The 17,154-nt window shown below is 36.0% G+C and overlaps 1 protein-coding gene across 10 annotated transcripts in view; it reads left to right on the top strand.

Moving 5' to 3' along the window:
- Positions 1-17,154, top strand: part of Ncoa1 (nuclear receptor coactivator 1) — a 195,682-nt gene that overhangs the window by 76,293 nt on the left and 102,235 nt on the right. For 7 of the 10 annotated variants that reach the window (XM_027424560.2, XM_027424563.2, XM_027424566.2 and 4 more), the window contains one exon: positions 3,940-4,023. The exons of the other annotated variants lie outside the window; for them this stretch is intronic. The gene's annotated coding sequence lies outside the window, so the exon portion shown is untranslated. The remainder of the gene's footprint in view (positions 1-3,939; positions 4,024-17,154) is intronic. 10 annotated transcript variants of the gene reach the window in all.

Genomic DNA, 17,154 nt, shown 5'->3' with positions numbered 1-17,154 from the left:
AGACACAGGTAAGGGCAGGCTTCTGAGTGTGCTTGTAATCCAGGCTACTCAGTAGGACTTCATTCTTCAGTATGGTAAGCCATTGACAACTTTTTTTTTAAAAAAAAAAAAAAAAACAGAACTAAGAGCTATGTAATTCCGAAGGTTAGTCTGGCTCTAATACAGACACCAGGCTCATAGAAGTATGTGTTGTGTGTTGGAAATTGACTATGGCTTCCTATGAGTTGTTTCAGTGGTGGCTGTAAAGCTGGGGTCCTCATTTTAAACTGGGAATAGAATTCTGGCCATCTATGTTTTTGAACAAGTATAATCTTTGTTAATTCTGAAAGAAGAATTTTCTTGTGGGAAAAGACAGTGTTATTACAGTTAATTAAAAATCAATATAGTTATTTTACTGATAACTTACAAAATGTTTACTGATAAAATGAAACTATTTTTAGAAGTGTCTATTGACTTTAACAAACCAGTGTGTGAGTTTTTTTCATTCATTTCTTATAATCTTCACTATCTTCACTGAGGACAGGAGAACACTGGCAACTGTCATTGCTTTGTCAAATTTATTGCTAAAATATGTTTGTAAAATTATGTTTTGTAAAATTGTAATACTCTAGTGAAGAATCCAATTTTAAATGTTTTTACATTATAAATAGAAGATCAGGGTTTCTCTTTAGGGCTTTTGAAAAAGTAGGCTTGTTTCCCCAGCGTTTACCATGTTAATAGCAGTTGGGTAGTGAAAGTTGACATTTATGAAGCAGACTGTTGTGCTGAATTAGGATCCTGAAATTTGTTTGAAAAGAACTAAGAAGAAATTTTAAAGAAAAACCAATTTGTTTCCAATTATTGTGTAAAACTAATTCTTCATCATAAATTTATCTTTAGATAAACATATGCAGACTTTTACAAATGACATTCTAATAAGCAGTTGCATAGTGTACCTAAGCATCCTTGTTAAAATTCAGTATTTTAAAAATTAAATGAAAGCTTTGTCCTTTCTACCAAATGGTGAGTTTTTAATTGAATTGACTATTCAGTTAAGTTGTTTGAAGAGTAGTTTAGAAGAATATACCCAAATGCCTAACAAAACTATTTTATTTCAGAGCTAGGTGCTGAGCTGGGGCCTGCAGAGGTTTGAATCATGAGCATTTACTCAGTTAGCATGACTGTTTGCTGTGCATGCCAGATGTTGGGTTTACACAAATGTGTAGGATTATTGTAAGTCCTTATGGACTCACGATTGTTTATAAACTATGTAACAGACTTTGAAATGAAAGTAGTTGTAATATGTCATGGGAACATAGAGATTATTTGGAGGGGGACAAGGAGAGAGAAGAGTTAGAGCTCTGCAGAGAAGATGCACGAGCCAGAACTTAAGTAATGACCAAGAACACACTCCCTGGACTGGGGAGATGGCTCTGTCAGTAAAGCACCTGCCAGAGAGGCATGGGCTCCTGAACTCAGATCCCCCATGTAAATGCCTGGCACATGGCACATTTCTGTAACCTCTCAGCATTGGGAGTGGCCGTGAAGGAGACAGGAGAATACTTGGAGCCACCCTAACCAAATCTCCAGGCTTGAAAAACTAAGGCAAAGACATTAGTGAAGACACCCAAAATTGACTTCTGGCTTAAATGCATATGCACACACAGGTCATTTAAGATCTTTTCTATGTTGAAGCTGAAATTGCCTACACTGTGAAGAATCATGCTGACTCATTTTTGTGAAATAATAGGAATGTTCCTGGTAGTGATTACATTGGTACTCTTTTGGTTAAAACCTTTTGTTCTGTACATTTAAGTCTGGCATATTTTATTGTGTATTAACTTATCTCAATAATATTAAAACAGTGGGTGAAATCACACTTCTTCCAAATTAGCATTTTAAGAACTGAGTTCCCAAGGAAGAAGTTTTCAGTTATCCATCACCAAATAGAAAAGTAAGCATAAATTATACATCAGAGACCAGAATATATAAAGTTCAGGCTTTCATGGAACTGACTTTTTAGTGGAGGAGACAGGTATTAAAGAGAAAAATATTTAATTTCAGGTAATTAAGTGTTATAAAAATGAAACACATTAGTGTGACACCTAGCCATCTGTGGAAGGGAAGAATTTAGTTAAGGAAACCAAGTAAAGCCTCAGTGAGTCCACATAGCTCTGGTTCATTGGCTATGTTCCTTTAATCTGATGGACACTGAACTCGTTGTAGCTAGAAGTTTGAAGAGCTATGGAGTTTGCAGTTATGGTTATGACACAGAATATAAGTGCTGGAAATGAAGGAAATGAAGCTACAGAGTGGGGTGTGGGAGGTGAGAATGTAGTTCAGTTCTGTCAAGGGAACCAGTCAGCAAATGCAGTCATTCCTTTCTCCTCCCCTTTTGGAACTTTGAAGACAAAAATGTTGCATTTTCTCTAATTGTTCCTCATTTCCCTAAGGCTCCAATGATTATTTTTATATTCAGATTTGATTGTTTCTATTGATCCGTCTTCAAGTTCACTGTTCATTCTTCATATATTTTCATTTGCTATTAAGTTAACCCTGTGAGTTTAATTTTGGATATTATATTTTTACTTCTGAAATATTGTTAATATATTCTATTTCTTTGCTTAAACTTTGTGCTATTCCATCTGTTTCAGTTGTTTTCAGAATTGTTTTTGGAACATTTTACTGATGCTTCTCTAAAGCCCTTGCCAGATAATTCAGATATCTGCATCACCTTGGTATTGGTATTTATTAATTTTCTCACTTCAGTGGTGATTTTCCAGAAACGGTTTCATTTTTTCATAATGAGAATATTATAAAGACAAATTAGGAAAATATGACTAAAGAAGAAAATAAAACTGATTGATCTGTTTAAGCTCAGTGTTTTTCTCTATAAAGCAGAAATAATACCTACTATCTAGACTTATAACATTTTTACATAAGACCATATGTATAAAATGTCCAACCCTGTCCAATATGTTAGCTTTTTTTCTCCCCCATCAGTTCTTGAAGTCCTGTTTTTTTTTTCATATAGAGATCAGCCTGTTCATGGACACCAGCTTAGCTTTTCCAGGGAACTAAACTCTTCTGTTATTATATCTAGCATGCCTTCTTTATCACAGATCTAGGAAACCCTTCCACCTTATTCTGTCCTTCAGCAAACTCCTCCATGCTCTCTGCTCATTCCTAAGAGAAGTCAGATGAGGTATGAAGTTACTGTTCCCTTCCACCCAAGGATTGTATAGCAAATAGGAGAAGAGGGGAACCAGAGTGGTAACAAGTTAGCATGGAAAAGTGACAAACTAAGGAAGTGTTTACAGCTTCTAAAATTTGCTAAGAGCCATGGGCTCTTCCTGAGATGGTTATTAGAAGCCTTTTAACCTTCATAATGTTACAAGAAGTCAGTCTGTCTGTCTGTCTGTCTGTCTGTCTTCCTTTCTGTGGTGTTGGGGTGCAAACCCAGGATATCATCGAGGCTAGGCAAGGATTTTACTACAGGACTCTATTACCAACTTAAGTATTTTTAATTTTCAACTGCTCTGTTTTCCTTTTAATTATAACTGAAAATCCCCTTTTCCCTGTGTGTGGCTTGATTGGGTAGAATTTTGTTTTTGTGGCTCACTTTTAGGACTTTAATTTTTTAGAATGAAAGTGTAACTTATTATCTAGAATTTTAAGTTTCCAAATTAATCTTTTACCTTAAGAATTGTTTTGTATTAAGAATGATAATTCCTATATTCCATTTTATGAAAAAATATATATGTTGTCTTGTTTTGCTTGCTTCAAAGTAATATAACTTATATGTTAGTTACACTTTTTTGTGTGGTGCTGGAGAATCCAAGCAGCTACTCTATTTTATATGTGCTTACTAGTTTCTTCATTTTCTAAATTAGATTGCATGAATTTTACATGACTGATCTGAGTAGATTCAACTGACTATCATTATTTACCTAATTTCAGGTTCCCTTTATGGCTGTGTCAGAGAACAAAGTAACCTCCTAAAAATCACCATATACTCCTATAACAGATTTAGAAATAAACAGGGTAAGTTTTATATCATCTCAAATAAATAGCACCTGGATTTCAGCCTGTACTGGGCTATTTGAAGAGTTTTTCTGCTGTGACTTTTCTGGCTGCCTGCAGTAGTTTTCAATTTTCTGTCAGTTCAGGAACTTCTTTGATGGTGTTCTTAAAGCTGTAGATCTTCCACAAGCATTCACACATGCCCAGTCAGATTTGGACCTTCTTAGCACACACATGCATTCCTGAATGCATACACAGACAACCTTCAATAAGAATTAAAAAGTAAGTCTGTTTAAAAAATAGTATGCAACTTATTTAGTTATGAAATGTAAGACTAAAATTAAAGGCTTTCCTAGAATTCCCTCAAAGATATATATATATATATATACATTTCTTGAGGTTCTCAGCACTGCATGTAAAATAGTTCCCTAATATGAAAGTTCCAGTTTTTTCTGACTATTGGCAAGTGACCACTCCTGTTTTATCACACTATCACACTGAATGCCCTGCTACCTCAGGCACTCAAATATCAAATGACTAAATTATTTAGTAACTCTAAAAGAGTCCTAATGTTTGAAAAGAGGAAAATTTGATAGAAATCTTTTGCAAAACAATGAACAAGAATGACTTAAGTTAGGTGTGGTGGTGCTTGCAGTCCTAGCACTCGGGAGGCAGAGACAGGGCATTACGGTGAGTGCAAGGCCAGTCTGGTCTACTTAGCAAGTTCAAGCCAGCTCCAGAGTTACACAGTGAGACCCTATCTCACCAAAAAGAAAGAAAGATATATATAGCCAACTTAAAAAAACATTTTGATCACGTTTCCCTCCTCTTTCCTAACTCCTCCCTGATCCTTCCTACCCACTCACCTTTATGTTCTTCCTCTCTTAAAGAAAAAAAAAAAAAAGAAACAAACAAAAAAGGCCACATAAAAATCAAAGCAAACAGGCAAAGGAACATTATGATTAAAAAAAAAAAAAAAAAAAAAAAAAAAAACAGCCCAAACAAAGCAAAATGAAACAAAAAAGTTCACAAAGATACACTTGAGTTTATTTTGTCTTGGCCAACTACTACTAGGCATGGGGCCTGCCTTGAAGTGTAATTGACATTCCCAATGGCACTCATTGGAGAAAGCTGATTCTCCCTATCTGCTGTAGGTAGCTTCTTAGTTAGAGGTGGGACCCAGTGTCTGCTATCCTCAGCACTGAGACCCCATCGGGATTAACCTCTGCAGGTATTGTGTGTGCAGGCAACTTCCTTCTAATATTGCAGGTCCCATCTCTGACCGTCACTCACAGTGCAGCTTCATATTGACAATCAAGATTAGCTATCACACTTAGGTTATATTCATGTGAGCATTAGGATGGTAGAAGGTAAAAGGAGAGTACTGGGAAATTGACTGAGAAAAATGGGTCTTCTTGGTCTTTCTTTATCCTATCTAAACTCAGATTATGAAAAGAAACTCTTAAGTGCAAACATTACATTTTAAAAAAGACTGTCATTTTCTATTTCTACATGTGTTTAAGTTCATATTCTCACATGGACTTACTCAAAACCTGTTACTCATTCATCTTCTACCATAAATAAAGACTTACAGGAGTATTTTATTTGGAAGTGAGCTTGGAGTTTGTTGTGCTGCAACAGCCTGATTTTATAGATGGCAATAATGGAGTCCCTTAGAAATTGTCATATACCTGGTGTCACAGAAGCAGGCTAGTGGCCATTTTTGGGAATAAAGTGCTGGTTTTATTTGGTTGTTTTCTTGTTTTAAAGTTTCTCCTGTGATGCATACAAGCATTTATACATGAAGTTGTCCCCAGTCTATCTTTAGCTCTAAGTACTACTTAGAAAAGTAAAGAAACAGCTGAAGAGAAGCATTAAATCTAGACTGTACTGTAATTCTGCTACTAATACTTCTGCAAATGTTAGGAAGCATGTTGTTCTTTGACAAACAGGAGCACGAATGAAAATATACACTCAGATTATAGGGTTACTGTAAACAAGAGCTAGAGATACAGGTTTTCCTTCTCCAAACCCTTTACATGGTGAACTTCATGTGAAGGAAATGTACAGTTGTTCAACGAAACAAAGCATCCTTTTCACGGTTCTTAAGTAATTTGTAAGTGCAACATCAAAGAAGCCAGACTTCACAGTGCTGTTAGAAGGTTCTATAACTGGGTTTAAATGTTTTCCTCTTGTGAATAGAACAAACTGTAATTTGTATTTTATAACAAAAAGTAATTGATTTCCACTTTCATAACTTTAAAAAAATTCACTGGAAAATTAGGTGTGTTTTAACTTAAAAAAAAAAAAGGCAAAAATGTATACCAGAAAGTATAGCCAATATCCTCTTATGTTCCTGGCAAGGTTATTGCTATCACAACTAGGGAGGAGCTGGGTTTTTTCCCTCAAAATTCAGTATTAGAAAGGCCTCTCCTCTTATTGCATCAGAAAATAATTACAGAATTTCTTCTTGCTGCTTCCCTGGGGACCCATTTTAGACTAGAGAAAAGCTTGTGCAAAAGATGTACATCAAAATTAGACTCCATGAGCAGATATTGGCACCTTTCAGGCCTATTCTACATATAACTCAGAAAAGCATTAACACCAGTATTTTTGTTTTTAATTAGTCTCTAAAGAATTGTGTAATTAATCCTTCTTTCCCACTGCAATAACTCAGATTTCTTGATTTTCTTTCCTTGTATATTTGAAAAGTGTCTTAATTTTTCATAGACATATGATGAAAATTCACATTCTAGCTTAGCATACTTAACTAATTTTAATTATAAATTAAGATGTAATAAGACTATTCTAATTTTAATATGCATGGTTGATATTTAATCTTTCAGAAATGTAGACTGTTGTCATAATTTAATTACTTTTATTAGTTTTGTATTTTTATTCAAGTTGTCTCCAAATAGATTGTCCACATGAAAAGAATAAAATTGATCTAATGCTTGTTTAAACTTGGAATTCTAAATAAGCATTTCCACCATTGCTGGCTGATTAGACTAGAAAGTGACATTATATAATCATAATGGCTTGGTTGTCACCCATCTGCGCCTTTGGTTTACTAGCATAGTTTAATTAGCTAAGTTACAAGTTGATTATCTCTATTCTGAAATGCTTGAGACTAGAAGGGTTAGAAATTTAGATTTTTCAGACTCTAATACTTAAATATACACAGTAAGATGTGAATATATACACTACGAATTGAAACACAAAATTCATTTATATTTCATATATTACCATACCCTAAATTCTGAAGATAATCTTGTACCCTTTAGAGCACCTACATTTTGACTAAAACTTATCATGGGGCCAGGTGTGGAATTTCCTATTAGTGGGGTCATGTGGTTGCTTAGAGAGCCTGAGATTTGAAACATTAGATTTCAGATTTACATGTTAGAGATACTCAACATGTAGCACCTTTTAGTTCTTGTAAATCATGATTATCTTCCATGCTTGTAAAAATCTAACTTTCCAGTAATGTATGGTGGCATGTGCCTGTAAATCCCAACTTTGGAGGTCCAGGCAAGAGGATCATTCCAAGTTTGTGTCCAGCTTGGACACAAATTTAGGGAGTCCTTGCATCAAAATAAGTTTTTAAAGGAGGAGGATGTAGAGGATGTAACTTAGCATTGGGTGTCTTTTTCACATGTGTAAGGCAGTGGGTTTGGTCCCTAGTTCTGCTTTGTTTTAAGACTTATTAATACACTTCCAAACTTGCTGAATTCTATTGAATTTATAGATCACAACACTTAAGTTCTGTAAACCACTTCGACAACCATCAAAGCCTCCTAGTAATTTTCACAGAAATTTTGTTCCCATGGGAATTATTTTGAGGTAAAATTATCTGAGGTAAAAATTGGAGTTTCATAGCTAACCATCACCAAATGAAGTTAAAAGCCTTTTTATAGGCTCTGAAGCATCATATCCCTTCCAAAAGAATATATAAAGTAGATTTGTTTTCTTTCTAAAATCATGTAATCATAGAGTTTAGAGTAATCAACCTCCATTTTTTACAGACAAGGAGATAGAAACTCCTATAAGTTAAAGATATAGAGACTTAATCACTGTTAAATTATTAATTATTAGGGAATCCACTGACAATAGTGATCTGTGGTATCCTGGTAGATTATATTAGTGTCTTTTTTTGCCTTCCAGACTCTGCAGAGAGATTATTGAACTTTTTAACATGGTAAAGTTGTTGGTATTTGAATACAAATTTTTGATGGGCACAGTAGAGATCTCTAATCTAGCCCCAATTATTTTGTAAAGAGACAACATGATATGGTGTATCTTAGAGACGGTATGTATGGAGGTCCCTGTGTGGTACACAGAGGAATCTTAGTCTTTATGAGTTTTTAAGATTGTTTTGACAGTATCCATGTTGAAACATGCTTTTAAGAACAAGGTTATGAGATTTCAGTGAGACTTAAGGAATTCAGATGTGTGAGCATTTCATTTATTCTCTTAGAAATATTTATTATGTGCATACAATTGCTATGTCTATTTTATTGGCTGATAAAGACTTGTGGTCCTGGGGATGTAGCTCAATGGTAGAACATGTACACAGCACATTATAACCCCTGTGTTTGTTCCCCAGCACAACACACACTGTGCAGTCACACACAAGGAATACTTGTAGAAATGTGTAGTTGTTTTTTTTTTTTTAACTCTTTGGGGGCCTGCCACCCAGCTCTTAAATAAATACATGGAAACTTATTCTTACTTATGATTGCCTGGCCTTAGCTTGGCTTGTTTCTAGCCAGACTTTTTAACTTAAATTATCTCATTTCTCTTTAACTACTTTTTGCCTCTGGGCTTTTACCTTTCTTTATTCTATATGTCTTTCTTTATTCTATATATCTTTCTTTCATTCTTACTCCATGGCTGGCATCCTCCTCTCTTCTTTTCTCCCTCCTTGCCCTATTCCCTAGATTTCTCCTCCTGTTTATTCTCTCTGCATGCCAGCCCCATCTATCATTTTTCCTGCCTACCTATTGGCCTTTGAACTCTTTATTAGACCAATCAGGTGTTTTAGGCAGGCAAAGTAACGCAGCTTTACACAGTTAAACAAATGCAACATAAAAGAATGCAACAAATCTTTGTATCATTAAACAAATCTTCCACAACATAAATGAATGTAACACATCTTAAACTAATATTCCACAACAGAAATGGTAAGAGAATTCTGTACAGCAATTTCTATAGCAATTTTTATAAAATAGTCCTTATGGAGTTATAAATAGTGTAAACTCACAGACTGCCAGGAGTCAAGGGAATCTCTAATGATATGCAGTGCCAGTGGCTCCTAAACATTTTGTTTTTGTTGCCATTGGCTACTTTCCAATTGAGGCTTAACTCTTTGTTTTAATCTGTTTTTAATCTGTTTAATCTTTGTTTTAATGTTTCACTTTAGAGATTGTATTCACCTCATGGATTTTTACATTTGATGATATATGAGAATATAGTTCTAAGTATAAAAGTATAGTAAATTAACTCAATGTAACCTTAAATGAACTTGAATTTTAATCATTTTTCATACTTAGAATGATTTCAAAATAAGGATTTTATGTTGAATGTGATATTTCACAGAACCAAATGCTGTTGCCATTTTACAATATTCATTTCACATGGCATGCTAGAAAAATTAGCTGAGATTGTATTTTCCAATCTCAGTTAATCTGTTAGCTTTTCTAGCTGGAACAAGATTCTTCAATCCTAAATCCTGCTTCATGATTCTTTAGCCAATTCAATTCATGCAAAGAAGTAAAGTAACCCAAAAGTAATATTCACAATATGTTACTTATAGTTTTTACATCATATGCTTTTATTTGCTTTTTGCTTTGTATGTTCAGGGTATGCAAGTTGTTTCCAAGAGTCAGTATATGATGAACAGTATTTTAGAAAGAACTATAAGAAATTGGATTCCATTGGTGTGTGAGCCTCAATTGTTTGTCTCTATTCCATGCATATAGAATCCTAAGTAGTTATCTGTCATCTCAGTGCTTCCCCAAGTCCTCAAATATTTTTTAAATGATCAAGCCAGTTGAAGAATCAAGGACCTATCTTTGGGTCTTTATCACTCTAAAAGACTTTAAACTCTGTGGTACTGTAGAAAATGAAAATCAATTATCTTTCTCTCTTTCTCTCACCTCTGGGCAGGTGGTCCTGGGAGGTATAAAGAAGGTAACTGATCCTTTGGGTATATGCCCAAAAGTGGTATTGCTGGGTCTTGAGTTAGATTTATTCCCAATTTTCTGAGAAATCAAGCAATACTGATTTCCAAAGTGGTACTTCAGGTTGGCACTCCCACCAGCAAAGGAGGAGCGTTCCCCTTACTCCACATCCTCTCCAGCAAAAACTGTGGTCTTAGCCCATTCTGACAGGTGTGAGATGGTATCTCAGAGTTGTTTTGATTTGCATTTCTCTGATGGCTAAGGATGTTGAGCATTTCCTTAAGTATCTTTCAGCCATTTGAGATTCCTCTGTTGAGAGTTCTCTGTATAGATCTATATGCCATTTTAAAATTGGATTATTTGGTCTTTTGATGTCTGGTTTCTTGAGTTCTTTGTATATTTTGGAGATCAGTCCGCTGTCATATGTGGGGTTGGTGAAGATTTTTTTCTCACTCTATAGACTGTTGTTTTGTCTTGATGTACACTCACACCGCAAGACATTTGCTCAACTATATTCATAGTAGCATTACTTGTAATAGCCAGAATCTGGAAACAGCCTAGATGCCCCTCAACCAAAGAATGGATAAGGAATATGGTGTATTTACATTATTCAGTGGTAAATAAATAAATAAATCCAATGGCATCTTGAAATTTTTGGGCAAATGGACAAAATTAGGAAAAAAAAAAAAACATCCTGAGTGAGGTATCCCAGACCAGAAAGACAAATATAATATGTACTCACTCAAAATGGATATTAGACATAAAGCAAGGGATAACCAGACTACAGTCCACAAACCCAGAGAACCTAGGTAACAAAGGACTCTAAGAGAGACATACATGGATCCGCCTAGGAAGGGGAAAAAGACAAGATCTTCGGTGTAAATTGGGAGCATGAGGGACAGGGGAGAAGGGAGGAGGGAAGGGGAGTGGGAAAATGTATAGCTCAAATAAAATCAAAGGGGAAAAAAGTAACTGATAAGTGCAAGCCAGCAAGCATCATTCTTTCTTCCATTGTCTTTGCTTCAGTTCATGCCTCCAGATTCCTGCCATTAGTTTGTGCCTAGCCTTCTTCTAATGGTGTCTAACCTTTAAGCTAAAATGAATTCAACCCCCCCCCACACGCACATTAGTTTTTGTCAGGGTTTTATTATAGCAACAGAAAGCAAACTAAAGTAGGTAGCATATATGAGAAGTATTCATTAGTCCTAGCTATTAATATTACTGTTATTATTATTTAATTCTAGAGCTTGGAACTTGATTCTAAGTTCTTCATGTACAAGTCATTATTCCTCATAGCAACTCTATGGTGCTACTACTCCCACCGTGCACAGAGGAAATTAATTATCCAATATCACCTAACTAGTAGGTAGTGAAGTTGTATTTGAACAGTCATTCTATTCCAGAGTAAATAGTCTTACCTCTTATCTCTATGTGTATAGATAATTCACAAATTCATTTTATTGTTTTCTAACATTGTAAAATGGAGTGAGGAAATGAAACCCGAGTTGTTACATACATGTTCGTGTGAATTCAGTATGAATAGTGGGAAAACAGAATAACAGTGGATAGATGGTTTCAACTCATAGGCTGGTTTGGGTATAAATCTGTCTTTTCTGAATGGATCCTCTCATTAGTAAAAGAGGGTAATTATTTTTACTTAACAGGGTTTTGAAGAAATGAAATTAACTAGAACCTGAATCTATGGCTGGGTATAGAGTAGGTTTACCATGGTGGTAAGTCTTTATATATGAGGACTAGCCATAATCTTAAGAAAGAAACATTTTTAGATGCTTCCCCCATGAGACGTGATAGTGCTGTCCTACAAATCTACTGTACTAGACTTGATTGTTGGAGTCTCTATGGCATGGTTGAGGAGGGTGGCAGGAAAATTGACCATGGCAGCGTATTGTAGTGGCTCTGGAGTGCTGACTTCTAGTTGCCTCTGAGGATAAACAGTCATACCTAATTGTGATTTTAAATGTTGTGATTGTCTGGCAGCCCCCCCCACCCCAAATAGTTTTTGAACCTGGAAATCATGATCTCTCCGTTTTTTATGACTTCTGGTTTTCTTTTTACCTTTTACTCATATCCTGTTTTTTCACTTGTTATCCAGCTTTCTCTGCCCTTCCTCCACAATGGTGCAGTGTTTCTAGAGGATGGGAAATGTGCTCTCCTTTCTTTGCACTATTCCTTGGTCATCTCTATAGCTTCAACGTGAGTGATCCCAAGAGCTGCAAACCCCCTTCCTAATAAGTCAGCTACACATCCCTACTTAGATGTCCTGTTGCCACCTCATAATTAATGTGTACATAATTGAATTTATTAGCCTTCCCTCAAACATCTGTTATTTACCATATGCCCAGGCTTGGCTAACTGACATTAACGAGCCTCCCATGCCAGGATCCTTGGTGTTTCCAGGAATGTAAACAGAGTTTCAGCCAGGAGATGCCTCATCACAATGTCATCAGTTTGCTTTAATAATAAAAAAAAAAGATGAGTGTTTTGCCTGGAATTATGTGCACTGTTTGTATGCCTGGTGCCTGCAGAGGTCAGAAGAGGATGTCGGATCTCCTGGCACTGGAGTTGTGGATGTTTGTGAGCCACCAAATGGGTTTTGGGAAATGAAACATGGGTCCTCTGCAAGAGTAACAAGTGCTCTTAACTGCTCAGCCAGCTCTCTCGTTCCATAATATTGTTTTTAATAGAAAAAAATGGAACAAAGCTAAGTCCTATACATTATTTCATTAATATGTACATCATGGTTTTAAATCATTAAAACAAACGTATGTATTTGTAAACAGTGCATATGCAGATAGTTAATTAAGTCTAGGTTGTATAGTTATGGATGATTTTATTTAATTCTCTCCATTTACCTGTATGCTCTAAAGTTATACAGTAAACATAAATAACTTTTGTGATTGGCACACTGTTTTTTTTGTTGTTGTTTTGTTTTGTTTTTTTGTTTTTTCGAGACAGGGTTTCTCTGTGGCTTTAGAGGCTGTCTTGGAACTAGCTCTTGTAGACCAGGCTGGTCTCGAACTCACAGAGATCCGCCTGCCTCTGCCTCCCGAGTACTGGGATTAAAGGCGTGTACCACCAACGCCCGGCGATTGGCACACTCTGATACACAGCTTCTCTTTGTCACTCCCAGTTCTTGTTGTCCAGTGTCTTGTTTACCCAACTGTTGCTGCTCATTATATCTGGGTGATTCTGTGATCACAACTCTCCATTGCTCAGTTGCCAAGGCCATGTTTAAAAACTGTGGCTGGTGAGTTCTTCCTTTGTTTAACCTTTTTAGTTAAGTTGCTTCACATTTAATCACCAAAAAGGAAACATGATGTTTGTCCTTGCTGTCCAAATTTTCAGCCAGATGGACTTTAGCCAGCTCAAGAGTGTTATGTGATGTTTTATTCTTTTGGCTTTTTAGTCTTTTGACTTTTGGGGGCCCACCACCCAGCTCCCAAATAAATAACACATGGAGGCTTATTCTTAGTTATAAATGCCCGGCTTTAGCTTGGCTTGTTTCTTGCCATCTTTTCTTAACTTAAATTATCCCATCTACCTTTGGCTTGGGACTTTTTTTTATTTTAAGATTTTATTTATTTATCATGTATACAACATTTTGCTTCCATGTATATCATCTGCACACCAGAAGAGGGCACCAGATATCATAACGGATGGTTGTGAGCCACCATATGGTTTCTGGGAATTGAACTCAGGACCTCTGGAAGAGCAGTCAGTGCTCTTAATCTCTGAGCCATCCCTCCAGCCCGGCCTTGGGACTTTTATCTTTCTTATTCCTGTGTACCTTTTCTTTCCTTCTTACTCCATGCCTGGCTGTGTAGCTGGGTGGTTGGGTGGTGGCCCCTGAAGTCGTCCTCCTTCAGATCCTCATATCCTTTCTCCCGGTGTCCTTTTATTCATCTAAACTTTTGGTATTTTGTTGATGAATGATAGGTTCCTTTCTTAGGGAACTTACTGCTAAATGGAGGAAATCCACACACATATGCACATAGAAAATATTTAACACTCTACAAATCAATATTAGAAGATTTTGTTGAAGATATTTTCCGGAAGTAAAGGAATACCTCTGAGTATTTGAACTGACTCTTGGATTGGATACATAATTGGCAGTGAGTGGAGAGGAGCAGGACGAGCATGTATAGAACTGGGGTCAGCAAGCTTGATCATCGACCAGATGGTAAAGATGTAGACACTGCTGACCATGCAGCAGTTATTCAGCCCAGCTGGTGGAGCACAGAATTAGCCAGGACAGTAGCAAATGAACATGACTGTACCCAGCAAACTTAGCTTATGGCAGTAAAACAGTTTTATATTTTTTGTGCCATGAAACACTGATCTTGATTTCTCTAGCCATTCAAAAAACAAAAAACAAAAAACAAAGGAAAGGCATGCTCAGCTTAGTCCAGGAACAGTAGTGCAGTCGTTTACCCACCCCTGGAATAGACTAGGAACTCACAGCGGAGAATGGACAGCACTGGTGCCTCAGTCTGCCACGTTGATTTCAGCCATGCTGAAGGAAAAGTTGCCCATGCTAATTGCAGATAGTAAGTCTTGTCAATCTTTTTTAACTACTGCTGTATTAAAACTTCTCTATTGTTTTATTCTTTTGATTGATTTCTGGTTTTAGTTGTTCCTCTCATCTTTTTATTTTTTGCTTTTGTTTTTAGCTTTTTAAGAGCAAAACTTAAAAATTTGCTTTCACTTAAAGTAAGAACTTAAGGCAATAGCATCCTCTCCCTCTGTTAATTTTGAACATGTGTTACTGTTTGTATTTTTCATTATTATTTTTCATTATAAGTTTTAATTTTTTTCAAATTCTGTTTTTCTTAGTTATTTAGATGTGTTCATTTTAAACATTTGGAGCTTTAGAATTTTTCTAAATGTCATGTACTGCCTTTTAGTTTATTTCAATTATATTTGCAATTTTCCAGTGAATTTAATCCTTTTAAATGTATTTTAACTTCTCACTATATAGTCCTTATTGGTGGTCTACATGTGCCTGAAAATAGTTTTTTGCAATTGTGTGTTGTTCAAAAAAAAATGTCTTTCAGGTACAAGTGGTGTGTAATATGGGCCAGATTTTCTGAGTTATTACTGTTTTTGTTTTGGGGGCATCTTTTCTGATATCAATTACTGAAAGAAAGACTTAAATTCTTCAATTACAGACCTGCAAGATGCCTCAGCCAGTTGAGGTTCTTGTGAGCATAGGCCTGCATACCTGAGTTCAGTCCCCTGTCTCGTTCAGGGGCAGAAGAGAACCAACTCCCAAAAGTTATTCTCTGATCTCCACATGTGCACTTTGGCAAAGCAAGCACCTGTACTTACACACACACACACACACACACACACACACACACACACACACACACACACACACACACACACGGTGGGGGTGGGGGCTCTATTTAAAAGTAAAATACTCTGTTACAAGATTTCTTTTTCTTCATTTAATTAGTTTACTTTTGCCATATTTTTAAATTCTTTCATTACAGGGTTCATATTAATGGGAGGGCTTGAATTATAGTTATGTGAATGTAGGTTGTGTGTGGAAAACTACTGAGGGAATGATTGGATTAGGATTATAACATTGTGAGGCAGACTAAGGACACAGGTCAGAGACATGTTGTTGAAGTGCTCAGAGTTGGATTGCTAACAATATGGAATATAATTAACATGATATTGATCTGATATACCCAGACAGAAATAGTTAGTAGGATCCATGTTTGTTGGCACCTGCCTATAACCCCAACATTCAAGAGGATGAGGCAGGGAGATAACCATAAATTCAAGGCTAGAGATACAGGGAAATAGTAAGGGTACAGTAATGACTTTGAGCAATAGAGATGACAATTTTTTTGGCTCACTAAACATTTATTTATTTATTTATCTGTTCTAATTTTTTGGGACAGGGTTACTGGTAGCCTTTGCTAGCCTCAGAGTTATTAAGTAGCTGAGGCTGACCTTGAACTTCTGAGGAAGCTGCCTCTACCTCTCAAATTCTAGAGTTACAAGCATGTGCCACCACATCTGGTTTCTGCAGTGCTGAGGATGGAGCCTGGGGCTTCCTGCATGTTAGGCAATCCCTTGCTAACTGAGCTACATCCCCAGTACCCAGGGCACATTAAACTTTGAACATTGCCTGGATGTCCAGATGCAGGCGTTATAGAACTAATAAGTTCAGGATTGGTGGAAGAGGATTAGAATCACTGAAATAATTCTGGAGTTCAGATTTTTGCATAGGATCAGTAGAGCGCTTGCCCAGTGTCTGTGAGGATGTAGGTCTGTTACAGAGGAGGAAAAGATAGCTTTTATGTGTGGTCTCAGGTGAGATGTCACTTTTACGTATAAACTTCATTTAGTCACCCAACATAAAGTTAAAAAAGATTGTTTCTCTTGTTCATTGCTATATTCCCAGCATTTGATACAATGCCTACTACATACTGAGTTCTTACATATTAGTTTATGATTAAAATACTATTACCAAAAATGGTAATTACTAGTATTTGCAAAATACTTAGTAAATTACATATATAATTTGTTTCAAACATACCTCACTAATGTTTACCACATATTTTCCTAAAGCCTCTGTTTATCATTCCTCCTCCCACCCTCAAGGGAGTGTGCATGTTACTTTAGAACCGACAGTTTAGTGTGACCATATGTTTATACACCTTGTTAAATGACTGGAACTTTTCATTTTATAAAGAATGGAGTTAATTACTAAAGCCTCTATGCATATTCAGTGATCATGCCTCTATGTCATCAGGTAAATTGTAATTTAGATATATGAGAAATGAAATATAAATACCTACATACAAATAATTTTATGTTTAACTTTAATGAATATTGTTTGCTACCTTTAAAAGTACAAAGAAGAGCTTTCATGTAAGACTGGCTTTGATAATTAACAATATGGTATAATATAAGCTGCATAAAGAAAAATCAG

Source organism: Cricetulus griseus, chromosome 7, assembly GCF_003668045.3.
Source record: "Cricetulus griseus strain 17A/GY chromosome 7, alternate assembly CriGri-PICRH-1.0, whole genome shotgun sequence".
In the NCBI taxonomy this organism is placed as follows: domain Eukaryota; kingdom Metazoa; phylum Chordata; class Mammalia; order Rodentia; family Cricetidae; genus Cricetulus; species Cricetulus griseus.
This window is presented reverse-complemented; position numbering and strand designations above follow the sequence as displayed.